Raw genomic sequence first — 13,448 nt, 5'->3', positions numbered from 1 at the left:
TACTTAGTGGTGAGAGACCACATGCTTACCTTTTATGTCTGAAGTAAGGATGACCTCTTAACCATTACACTTTGGTATCATACTGAAAGTCCTAGCTGGTGCAATATACAAGAAAAAATAAATAAAAAACATACAAATTGAAAAGGAAGAACTAGCCCTGACTGTTATGGCTCAATGGATTGAGTGCCAGCCTGAGAACCAAAGGGCTGCAAATCGATTCCCAGTCAGGGCACATGCCTGGGTTGCAGGCCAGGTCCCCAGTAAGGGACACATGATAGGCAACCACACACTGATGTTTCTCTTTCTCCTCCCCCCCTAAAAATAAATAAATAAATAAAATTTTAAAAAAGAAAAGAACTATCTATATTCAAATGACATAATTTCATGTAGTACATTCCAATTAACCTACAAAATTATTTTTCTGGAAATAATAAATGAATTTAAGCAAAGTTTCCAATCCAAGGGCGATTTTCAAAAGTGACTTATATTCTGATATATTGGGAATAATTGGAATATAACATTAAAAACACCATTTATGTTAAAGCCCTAAAATAAAGTACATAGGTATAAATCTAACAAACTGTGTGGAAAACTATAAGTCACAAATGAGACAAATCAAAGATCTCTAAATAAATTTGAAAAGATATAATTTCCATAGTTTGGAAACTTTAGTATTACTAAAATGTTATTTCTTTCCGATTTGATCAAAAGACTTTACACAATCCCAATCAAGAATTCATCAAGCACTTCCAGCCAAGATGGAGGTGTAGGTAAACACACTGTGCCTCCTCCCACAACCAAAATAAAGACAAGAACAATGTATGAACAAAATAACAACCAGAACTGACAGAAAATTGAACTGTGTGGGAGTCAGACAACCAAGGAGATAAAATAGACACATTCACCCAGATTGGTAGGTGGGGCACAGTTGGATAGCTGGGCAGAGAAGGGGGCATGGCACAAAACTTGGTGGCACCAGGTGCCCAAGGCACCCTGGGCACACGAGACAGCAGTGGGTGGACCCTGGGCATGCTGGCAGCGGCTGGCAGACCCTGCACACAGGGTGGCAATGGACAGACCATGAGAGGTGGTCATTGTGAAGCAAGACAGTGCACACAAGGCAGCTGGCTGACCAGGTGGTCCCACATTTACTTGTAGGCAAAACTGGGGAGCAAGACACACTGCCCAACCCAGGGCCCCAGCCCAGGGAGATAAAGCCACAAAACACTGATGGAAAACACCCGTGGGGATTGAGGTGCAGAGAGAGACTCCCAGCCTCACAGGAGAGTTTGTTGGAGAGACCCACAGGGTCCTAGTATGTACACAAGCCCACCCACCTGGGAACCAGCACCAGAAGGGCCCAATTTGCTTGTGGGAAGCCACAGAGGGGACTAAAATCCAAGAGAGAGTGGAGCAAGTGCCATTGTTCCCTCTCTGACCCCGCCCCCACATACAGCCTAGCCACTGGGTTGTCCCGCCCTCGTGAACACTTAAGGCTCCCCCCTCATACTTAACAGGCACAAGACCAAAAAATGACCCAAATGGAAGAACAGATCAAAGCTCCACAGCAAACACAACTAAGCAATGAAGAGATAGCCAACCTATCAGATGCACAGTTCAAAGCACTGGTGATGAGGATGCTCACAGAATTGGTTGAATTTGGTTGCAAATTAGATGAGAAAATGAAGGTTACTCTAAGAGAAAAGAAGCAAAATGCACAGGGAATCAAAAGTGATGGGAAGGAAACTGGGACTCAAATCAATGACTCAAGGAAGAATATACCAAGGCACATCATAATTACATTACCCAAGATTAAAATGACGGAGAGAGTTCTAGAAGCAGCAAGAGATAAGGGGACAGTTCCCTACAAAGGAGCTCCCATCAGACTGTCAGCTGATTTCTCAAAAGATACCTTGCAGGTGAGGAGAGGCTGGAAAGAGGTATTCCAAGTCATGAAAGGTAAGGACCTACATCCATGATTGCTCTATCCAGCAAAGCTTTCATTTAGAATGGAAGAGCAGATAAAGTACTTTTCAGATAAGGTCAAGTTAAAGGAGTTTATTGCCAAGCCCTTATTATATGAAATGTTAAAGTGACTTGTCTAAGAAAAAGAAGATAAAAAATATGTATTGTAAAATGACAGCAAACTCACAGTTATTAACAACCACACCTAAAACAAAAATAAACTAAGCAAACAACTAGAACAGGAACAGAACCACAGAAATGGAGACCACATGCAGGGTTAGCAACTGGGGAGTGGGAGAAGGAGAAGGGGGGAGAAGGTACAGAGAATAAGTAGCATAGATGGTAGGTAGAAAATAGACAGAGGAGAGGGCAAGAATAGTGTGGGAAATGTACAAGCTAAAGAACTTATGACACATGAACATGAACTAAAGGAGGGGAAGGTGGGTGAGAGAGGGTGTGCAGGGTGGAGGGGAATGAAGGGGGGAAATGGGACAACTATAATGGCATAATTAATAAAATATATTTTTAAAAATCCATCAAGCATTTATTAGATACTGACTACATGATTTTAAAATGTATATGCAAAGACAAAGGAACTAGATTATTGAAACAATTATGTAAAGGAAAAAAACAAAGTTGGAGAACTCACATTTTCCAATTTCAAGATTTACTATAATTTGTAATCAAGGCAGTGTGGCACTGAAGCAAGGAGAGACACAAATCAATGGATCAAACCGAAAGCCTAGGAATAGATCCACACAAATATAGTCCACAGTTTTTGACAAAGGCTCAAAGGCACTTAAATGGAGAAAGAATAGTCTTTTTAAATAATGAGGGTGGAAAATTCAAATATTGATGTGCAAAAAAATGAATAAATAAAGTAACTCACATCTTATAAAAATTGGATTATAGACCAAAATATGAGATAAAACTATAAAATGCATAAAAATCTATTGCAGAAATCCACATCACTTTGTCTTTGACAATCACATTTTAGAGAGCTCCAACAGCAAAAAAAATCCTTGAAAAAAGTATCAAAAAGTTTTGCATTAGCAAATGTTTAAAATCTATGCAAACACACTGTTAAGAGAATAAAAAGACACAAGACACTGACAATTAGAAAGTGTTTGAAAATCACGTATCTGATAAACAGCTTGATCTAGAGAATATAAGAAAATTCTCAATACTCAACCATAAAAAACAAAAAAAATTAAATATGAACAAAAGATTTGAACAAAGTCTCACCAAAGATAAACAGATGGAAAATAAATATAGAAACAATGCTCAATGTATTCATAATTAAAAATGCAAATTAAAACAATATTGAGATGTCACTACACACCTATTAAGTAACTAAACCAAAAGCTAACAATACCAAATGCCAGCAAGGATGTGGAACAGGACAGTTTGGCAATTTCTTAATAAAATTAAATGTAGACTTACCATATACTCCAGCAATCACACTTCTAGGTTTTAATGTAGGTTATTGAAAACCATTTTTCACACACAAACCATTTTTATACCAGATTTATTCATAAGATCTAAGACTAGAAGCAGCTAAATTGTCCTCCAACAGCAGAACAGAGAAACACACAATGTAACATTATCAGAAATTATATAAAAATGAACTATTGTTTCAATCTACATCCTAAAGGCATTTTTCTCATTAGAAAAACCAGACAGAAAAACTTACCAATTAAACTTATTTCATTTATATGACCTTCTGGAAAAAGTGATACAGTCAAGATGAAAAACAGTTCAGTAGTTGCTAGTGGTTGCTCAACTGGGTAGGAAGTAACCCATGCGGAGAACACACTGGGGTACTTTTTGTATCATACTGGTATGGTGGATATATGACCTTGCATTTGTCAAAACTTATAGAACTATATAAAACAAAGAATGAAATTTAGTGTATATGATCTTGGAAAACAACAACCAAAAATACACCAACCAGGATACTGGGGGATGACAATGGAATACAGACTGAGGAATGGAAAAAAACCAATACATGACATAAACTCACTGAGGAGGAAGTGGAGAAAAACTGTTTCAACAACCTTGCAAAACGATGTTGGATGAAAATTGTAAGACTAAAGACAAAAAATAAATTTATAAATAAACAGAAAATGAATGATGGATTGTGGGAGCTAGAATTCTCACTGTAGAAGAGGGGAGGTACAGATAATAAAGAGGGAAAAGCTAATAGGTGAAGTCAGCATTAGCAGACTAGTAGACCCCAATTCTTGTCCCTCCCCACAGAAACAATGAAAACAATAAACTGCTACACGCCAATGGAAAGGAGAAGGAGGAGGAGGATGAGAAGAGGAAGGAGGGGGAGGAGACTCTGATTAATAAATGAGCAGAATAGCTTAGAGACATTTTTCCAAAGACAAGTAGATAGTCAAGAGGTACATGAAAAGACACTTAACATCAATTACTAATCATCGGGAAAATGCAATTCAAAACTACAGTGAGGTATCACCTCACATCTGTTACAGTAGCTTTTATCAAAAAGAAAATAAATAAGTATTGGCAAGGATGTGGAGAAAAGGAAACACTTGTGCACTAAAGGTGAGAATAAAAATTGGTGTAGCCACTATAGAAAACAGAATGGAGTTTCCTCAAAAAATTTAAACTAGAACTACCTATTATTCAGCCGTCCTACTTCTGGATATATATAAAATAAAATATTATTCAGATGTAAAAAAGGAAATCTTGGCATTTTTAAAATATAGGCAGACATTGAGTGCATTATGCTAAGTGAAGTTAGAGAAAGACAAATGCTATATCACTCATATGTACTTATATGCGGAATCTTTTAAAAATGAATTCATAGGTACAGATAACACATTTACAATTGCCAGAGACATGCAGTTGGGGGTAGGCAAAATGGGTAAAAGTGGTTCAAGAGTTACAAAAAAAAAGAGAAAAGAACAAAAATGGAAATTTGACAATATGCAACAATCATTAATAAGAGTTAACTCTCAGGAAAGTAGTAATAGAAGGAAAATTGCACAATATGATAAAAAGCATTTCTGTAAAACCTAACGCTAGTATCATAATCATTCCCCTGAGATCAGTAGAAACACAAGGATGTCTTCTTTGCCTGTTCTATTTAACATTTTGCTTCAAGTTCTAGCCAGCACAATGGAGAGTAATAAAAATTATTTGTCATTATTCATTGATGAGATTTTTTAAATGATTTAACAAAACTGAAGTATTTTAGCAGAGTAAAAATTTATAGTTTAGGCAGTATATAGAATAGACACTGTAGAAGTCCAATTAAGTACAGGGCAAGAAATTATTCAGTGTAGTGTCATAATGACATGTAAATAGACAAGGAAGTATAGCTAGGAAAAAAGACTATATGTGTTGATGGCAAAGAGAAAAGAAATTAATGTTTGAAAATTAGGAATTTTTTTAAAAGATTTTATTTATTTAGAGAGGGAAAGAGGGAGAGAAACATCAATGTATGGTTGCCTCTGGCGTGCCCCCTACTGGCCTGGCCTGCATCCCAGGCATGTGTCCTGACTGGGAATTGAACCAGTGACCCTTTGGTTTTCAGGCCAGCACTCAATCCAGAGCCACAGCAGCCAGGGCAGAAATTTTTATAAAGTATCAAAGTTACACAAAAGTCATAAAGAATGCACTAACAACAACAAAAAAAACACATAAAACACCAGACTATAAAAAAAGAACCAACTATGCAGAAAACTAAAAGGCTTTTCCTATACTATAAAAAATTAGTGAGAACTTGGAGTATACACTTTTATTAAATAAAGAAACACAATAAAATATTACTTATATTATTCTACAGTTTTAGAGGAGGATGAACATTATTTAAAACTGAACAAATATTAGACTAACTGAAGTAATCCCAAAATCAAAACCATGTCATCATTGCAGTTTTAAAGTAGTATATTACAAGAATTTAATCTGCAGTTAGAATTTGTTTTTGTTTGAGAACTACAGTAAGTTTTTCTCAGGTATGTAAATGGACCAAAAGTATTTAACACAGGTTCTCAATATAGAAACATTTAACAGCAGGAAAATAAAAAAGACTAGCAGTTGAACACTAGGACACAGTGTCTTTTGCATGGTGGCAAAGTGGAGTTAATTACAAAAATAAGCCTTTAAAGATGATATGTATATTCAAAATATAGTAGATGACAATAAACAGTGTCTAAAAATAAAAATAAATAAAATAAAAATAAATAAAAATGTGTGTGTGTTTTTTTTTGGTAGAGGAAAATCTATGGGGCTCCAACTACTATAAGAGTTCATAAAATAATGTTAAATTCTTTTTACACTATAAAAGTTAGAAGACATCATTGATCATCAAAGTAAAAATCAAAGAGAAAATGTAAAACACATGCAGGTAGAATGTATGTAATGTGAATCCCTGAAAACTGTAACAATAAAAATAAGTAAACCAGATAAAAGAGGCTCAACCTTTTGGAGCCATGACATGTTTAAGATAGAAGATTTATAAACCTCTCCCACCTCTGCTTATTCCAATACATATGAACACATGCATTCAAAAGTTTAGCAAAAATTCATTGTACTGCATTAGAAGTTTATTTCATTCATATATTTTAAATTTATATTTCAAAAAATGTTTTTAATCTTTTTCTGCAAAACCATGACTATTGCACTAAAAAAAAAACTATAACCTCAACTGTACAAGTGAATTTAATTTTGTCCAAGTAATTTTCATCATGAACACTGAAGTTTTGGGTATGAATAATTTAAATTGGTGAGTAGTCTTTCACATAAAAAGATATATGCTATTATTGAAGAACAATTACTTTTGACCACTTTCTATTTAACAGCAGGCTGCAGAAAATGCAAACTCAGAAAAGTATGCGTTAGCAAACACAAACAATACATTCTCATAGCCACTTCTCCAGATAAAAGTGACCTATGTCAAGGAAACCCAGAATTCTCTGACATTTCTTTGAAATCATGTCAAATTTTTTTCATCTTTAAGGCTGACATCACCTTTGGCAAGATACACCTTACTGATGTTGTCTTTTCAGAACAGAAATTAATAAGAAATCCACATTTCAATTCTGAGGTTGTGTGAGCAGAAGTAATTCAGGGTTCCCAAGTGTCTTTAGATTCTGAGTCTAGGCTCCTAAAATATTCTGTAACAAATCACAGACTCATTTACCAGTATCATCATATTCTGGCAATGCTAACAATTAGTAATTTAGCGAACACTGATGGTTAACTCCTGTGATAAAGGACCTTGCTCCCACACTGAAGCTGCACTCTGCTCTTACCATACCCCCATGTTGCTCTAGGAAATCCCATTTTGTATTTAGCTATGAGGGATATAAATATGTTACTGCTCTAGGCAAATAGTACAAAATAGGAGTTAATTTGGAGGTGCTAAAGAACAGGCTTTTTCTATTTCTCTTCTCTTCCTATCACAACCAACTTTATCTCCAATTCTGTGCCTTTGCCCATATGAACTTTATTTATCATGTGTCAAAGAAATGGCCTGTTAGAATTCTGCACGACTTTTTGTAAAATGTCATTTAAGAACCTTGTCCATAAGAATTTTTTTAAACAAAGATTCCTTTCTGCCTATACAAATTTCTTTGATGTTCCCTTCTTTCTTTAGACCTTACAAAAAGCTTATAAGAAATAGATTAAAACATCTGTTATTTTCAAGTAAGCCTCTGAACATTTTGCCACAATAGGCTTTGTTCTGGGTTTGAAAATAACAACATAAAGCATTATACCTCTGTGCTTCAATAATATGTAACAATGATTTTAACTTGTCAGCCTTCTTAGAGAATTCACCACTGAGAAAGTGTTCCACCTTTATTTTTCTCACAAAAACATCAGATTATTATTATTTTGAGTTTATTTCTAACACATAAGAAACATCTATAGTCTGAATATAAAGATGAAGACTTACTCAGTGGAGTTCCCACTTTCTATGAACTCAGCGTGGGGTGTGGTAGAAGGAAAGAGAAGAGGTTAGGATTGGAGCGGTGGAGTGGTCCAAATTCTGATTGGATCTTTGTTACCAAATCTCCTTTTTTATTTTGTTTAAGTTGGAAAGTGAATAACTTAACACCACTATGTCCCTAAAAACACCTTCCTAAAATCTTTTGAGAGGAATAATACTCACAAACTAACCCTTTCTGTGTCTTCATAATCATTTTGCAGTTTGAGAATATTCAAGAGCAGGAGAATCTCACTAAATCTTTTGTCAGGGGAGATGGCCCAAGTCCTTCAGGCTATGACTGCATACAAATTAGAGTCAAAATTTTATTTTTACCTCATTCACATTGACCTATGAAATGTGTTGCCTTCTTTCCTTCCCCATTCTTCTTAGAATTAGGATTTTATGTGCAAAGAGTAACAAAAGAAATTTCTACTTGATAGGATATTCTTATTGGGCAAGAAACAAACTGTTAATAGGGAGACTTCTCAAAAGTGATGAGAAGGTTGTTTCAGGAAGACATAGGAAGCTAGAGAAAGTTCATAGAGCTTTATTCTCATTGGTTAGGACAAGCAGGTTACTGAAATCACTGTGGGTTGGCTAAATGTGCTGAGTCATGCTGACAGGAAAAGAAGGCTCAAACTTCCTTTGCAGTTTAAGTGGGTATTTCAGAATATGGATTTTTATGAGCTTTGCTAACCTGGGTGTGGGCTATGGGTTCAGAGGCAAAGGCAGGTCCTGGCTTCTTTTTGGTTTTTATTTCATAAGAAATTATGTTATTTTCTCCCAGTTTGTATTTATCTCCAAATTCAAATAATAAAGCAATGAGTAGTTGAAGAATTAATTTCAATTTTGAGATAGTTTCATTTAGGAATTGGTACATTTTTGATGTAAGGAAAAAGCCTTGCTCTCGTTTTCCTGAGCTACTTTTGGTCTGAGTTACAGTTCTTTGGGTAAAGATATGACTCCCAAAGTGTAATCTAGTTCTCTAAAACTGTGCAATAAATTTAGATCTGGCAGAGAAGTTTCTGGGTCTAGAAAGGCATCTCTTTTGAGAGATATGAGATTCCTGAAAAAAAGCTGACACATGGCTCTTTCTGTGTGTATAGGCACAACTTATGCCCAGAGAACTCACGCCTGGCAACTATTTTTGACACAGTGCAGCTGGTACCATCCAACTCCCTTTTTTCCACGGGCCACCCTCTTATTGGAACAACTGATTGTCTAAAACCTTCTCTAGATGCTGCAGGAGGGAGTTTGGCATGGCGCTGGACACTGTTGCAAAGAAAGGTAGGGTGGGGAGGGGACCAGCTAGCATTTCTAATTCTACCTGCTTAATCAAACATTGGTCTTGTTTTTTGCTTATTGCCTGGCTGCTTAAGCTAGGTTTAATAAGATACTTTTCTACTCATATACAAAGGCAAAATGATGGATCATGAACAATTCACACAGGTAGGCCACCAAATTTTAATCTATACAGAAAATTTATTTTCATTTCCATTGAAGAAACTGCTCTGCTATTACATTGATGTCAGTCAAATTGACTTTTTAACTGAACAGATTTCAAAGGTGATATAGAGCAGATTAAATTATAATTAAAATTATAATTTAAGGGGCAAGGTACATATGTCACAATCCCTCAGAGCCAGAGCTACATAGCATTTACTTGGGGTAGCAAATAATTTTTTCCTGGTACACAGGTAGAAAAGAATAGTTACATCAGGGAGGAAAACAGCTCTCTCAAGCAGCCACATAGTTTTACAGGATGACTAACAATTGCAATAATTGTGGATGTTTTTTTATATAACAGATATTCTGCAGTTTACTATTTTTAAGTCAGTTTGCCTCTTAACCCTTCCAAGTTGGGGCAAAAATAAGTCTACTCTATTTCAGTCTCCTTCTTTTAGAAAGAAGAATACTCACAACCACAGGGAATGGTAAAGCAATTGCCCAAACTCACTGTTTTCTTGGTCAATCTGGGCAGATTGCCAATCGTGAAATCATGCAACGTTAACAAAATCTAGCTATCCATTCCCAAAGATGAAATTGTTAGCATATCTGAAGCATCTGTATTGGTGGTAACTATCAAACTTTGCATCGCAAAATTCAAAGCCAGGACTTGAGTGGGATATTAAATATGAGGATTCAGTTTTCAAGCACTGTAAAAAGCAAAAAAGAAACAGCCCTAAGGCAAATATATTGTACCGACATTTGAAACTCTTACAATAGATTTTATTCATTATGCTTTTTAAAAACAAAGAACTAGAAATGCACATTCCATTTTGCAAGGTGAGATATATTCTCTCTATGACAATAAAAATGTAAAAATAAGGTATTTTATGTATTGAAATCCCAATGAATCTGGAATTTGCAAATGATCTCTTTCAGAGGACCTCAAGACAATAGTTAAAAACCTCTGGTGACTATATAATGATTCATACCCAGAAAGTGCTTGAAAATTGTTAAACACTGATTCATATCCAGAAAGTGCTTGAAAATTTTTAAACACTGTAATACAAGTTGAAATAGTCCATATTGAAATGACCTCTGGTGAATTGGACTGGCGCTGAAAAAACTGTTTTGCCAGAGATCATGTTAAGTGAGTGCTAGCAAGCAGGGAGACAGGTGTTTCCTGTTCCCGACCACATGGCATAACCATATAGATTAGCTGCAAGGACTCTAGCCAGGAGATTTAAAACAAAAACCAAAAAACATTCCATTTACCACCATTCAAATGGAAATTGGTTTAGGTTTAAATTATAGTCTAAATAATGTAAACTGGTAATGAAGATTTATATCCTTTGTTTCTAAGATAGCAACACTATGGAATATCTCAGAACCATAAATGCTAATAAAAGGAAGGATTCTTGAGTTCTCCATCAACCCATTCAACTCTCATTCAACTCTCCACTGAGACAGGTACTCTTTCTCCCTGTCACTGTACTGGAAGATGGGCCACCATCCGCTGCTTGAATACTGCCAGTGTCAGGAACGGAAGAGGAGGAACTCGTGGAAGATGGAGATGACAAATCCATTTTAGACACATCTGTGGCTGCTGTTTACTGCCGATCATTCAGACAATTAAACTAGAGTTAAAATAGGAAGTGCTGCACTTGCAAAATGGGAAAACATCATATTTGCATACCTACCTCTTTCAGTTGATCATATATTAATGGCAACCTAAGTCACCACACAATATTGATTTTGTATTTCTCAAAAAAGTTTTGTATCGAACAGAATATTAAATTAGAGTGCCCGTTTTCTGGGTTAAAACTAATAATGGCACACAGTGATTGTCATCCCTATTATCCGCAGATCTTGGAACATACTCATCTAATACACTATGGAAAGTCAGGCACTGCAGGGCCCATACGAAGGAGACTTTCTAGATTCTGTATCACTGCTCCACCACACACTACAGTAAATCATCTGAATAGCTTCAAGAGAATGGTAGAATGAAAGAGGCTTAGTTATGTAGCGTGCCACTGGGTTACAGAGGATGTAGTCTCGGGGTGTTGCAAAGGACAGAATGATATAGGAAGTTTCTATCGTAGCATTTGTTAAGTACTAAAGCCTGTGTGGGAGCAATGAGCCCTCAAAATAGCAGATTTTCCCCTATGCTCTTCCTTTTTAGAACTAAAAAATCATTACAACTCTTTTATTCTCTGTAGAGCCAAGAAGAAAGATGCCTGCGTCTTAGGCATGAATCTAGCAATGGGACAATACAGTCCAGGAGCTAAATGTGTGGGTCCGAGTAAGATGTCTGTGAGTCAAATTCCAGCACCACTACTTAAGCCCTGTATCTCTGTACAATTTATTCAACTTCTCTGTGCCTCAATTTCTTCATCTGTAAAGTGGCAATACTAATCTGTAGTAAACAGATTTGAAGTGATGAGGAAATGAGTAAACTCTGTACAGTTTTCAGTTGACAAACATATTATTTAATCGCTGTGAAAATATTAAATGTCATTAAGAATTTTTTACATGCTTTGTTTTGCTTCCCTTATTAAGGGAACACACATTCCTGTCTCTGCTTTGTTCATAACCCCAGTTATGAAACACTAAAGATACTATTTTGGTGAAAGAGGCAGTAATTTCTTTCTCTTCCTCCCCACATCTCTGCCTCTCTACCTCTCTCTCTCTTTTTGCTGAGTCCTCAGTTTTTGGGACCTAGCAGTTAGCACTGAGGATCTGCCCACACAGGTAGTAATTTCCTGGGTTGCATTCCAAAAGCACAAAGACTGCACGTGGTGGCTGGGACCTCTCTGCTCAGGACAGATGTGAGCATAATTCTGGCCAAAAGGCAAGGGGGTGGGAAAGGGAGAGATTTTTCAGAGAAGTGCTTTGCTGGTATCTTTCAAAAGGGAAAAAAGATTATACCTCTAGGTTAAAAAGCAAGACTAAACCACAGTTATGTAATTTTGAAAGATTCCTAAATCTGTACTGGCATTGTATTTAAAACATTAAACTTCAAAGAAATAACCAAGGAATTTCCCCTGACCTCATACTACATATATCCCATTAAAAATTCAATTTGTAAAGCATATTTCAAATGGTCATTCTCAGGAGAATATGCCTCAGTAAAGACCAGACACATGGAATATTTCAACTGTGTGTGGCTCTTCTTCATTTTTTTCCCTTTTTCTGCACATACAGGATAGGACTTCTAGATGAATAAAGATATGGTTTGTGTGTATTTTCCAGGACCAAGTTATCTTTGGGCTGTGATCAAGCATGAGAAATTTCCATCCTGAGGAAAAATATTTGAAGGTTGCAAAATAAATTTAAGTTCATGAATAACACTACTTTTATACTGTAAACATACTGTAATTTAGATATATTGTCTACAGAAAATACCTAAGAATTCCTAAATTCTGTATTCTCTAGGGATATATAGACTAGTGATCTTCTTAAAATTCTTAGTGTGGCCAAGATTTTAGAGATTTGCTAGTTCAAGGCTCCCATTCTGCAGATGAACAAAGACAAATTATTTCAGGGCAAAAGTGCATTCCACCTTTGTGATAGAAAATAGTTTTCTGTTTGAGTGCCAATTCAGGCTGATTGATAGTGTCTGTGTGCAAATTTCTTTTGAGAAAGATTGAAAGGTTAAGTCCCGCCGAGACAGCTGGAAAGGATGTTCTATCTATGATCGATGGGCATCTGCCTCAGATTTGGGATCAGGTTTAAGAAGCAAGAATATCCTGTAGTTGCTGATGGTAGTTGTTGACTGGGAAAAGCAGAGTCTTTATCGTCAATGAATCTGGCAATGGATTGATTTCCTCATCGATCAAATGGGAATAAATTATTTATTGGGGAAATATTTATTGATCCAATCAACTTTCCCCCTATAGTCCTAGATTTACTTTACAGAAGCAATGATGCTGTGTTTGATAGTGGCTGACCTCTCCTCCAGACTGGCTTTGGTAGCTCCTGCCTATGATAGTGAAAAAGACCCTCAAGGGAAGTTGCGAAAAATTTCATATGATCGAGCAAACCAAGAGAAGTATACTGTAGAAAACAGCTG

Source organism: Artibeus jamaicensis, unplaced genomic scaffold (assembly GCF_021234435.1).
Source record: "Artibeus jamaicensis isolate MK-2021 breed Jamaican fruit bat unplaced genomic scaffold, CSHL_Jam_final contig_787, whole genome shotgun sequence".
Taxonomy (NCBI): Eukaryota; Metazoa; Chordata; class Mammalia; order Chiroptera; family Phyllostomidae; genus Artibeus; species Artibeus jamaicensis.
This window is presented reverse-complemented; position numbering follows the sequence as displayed.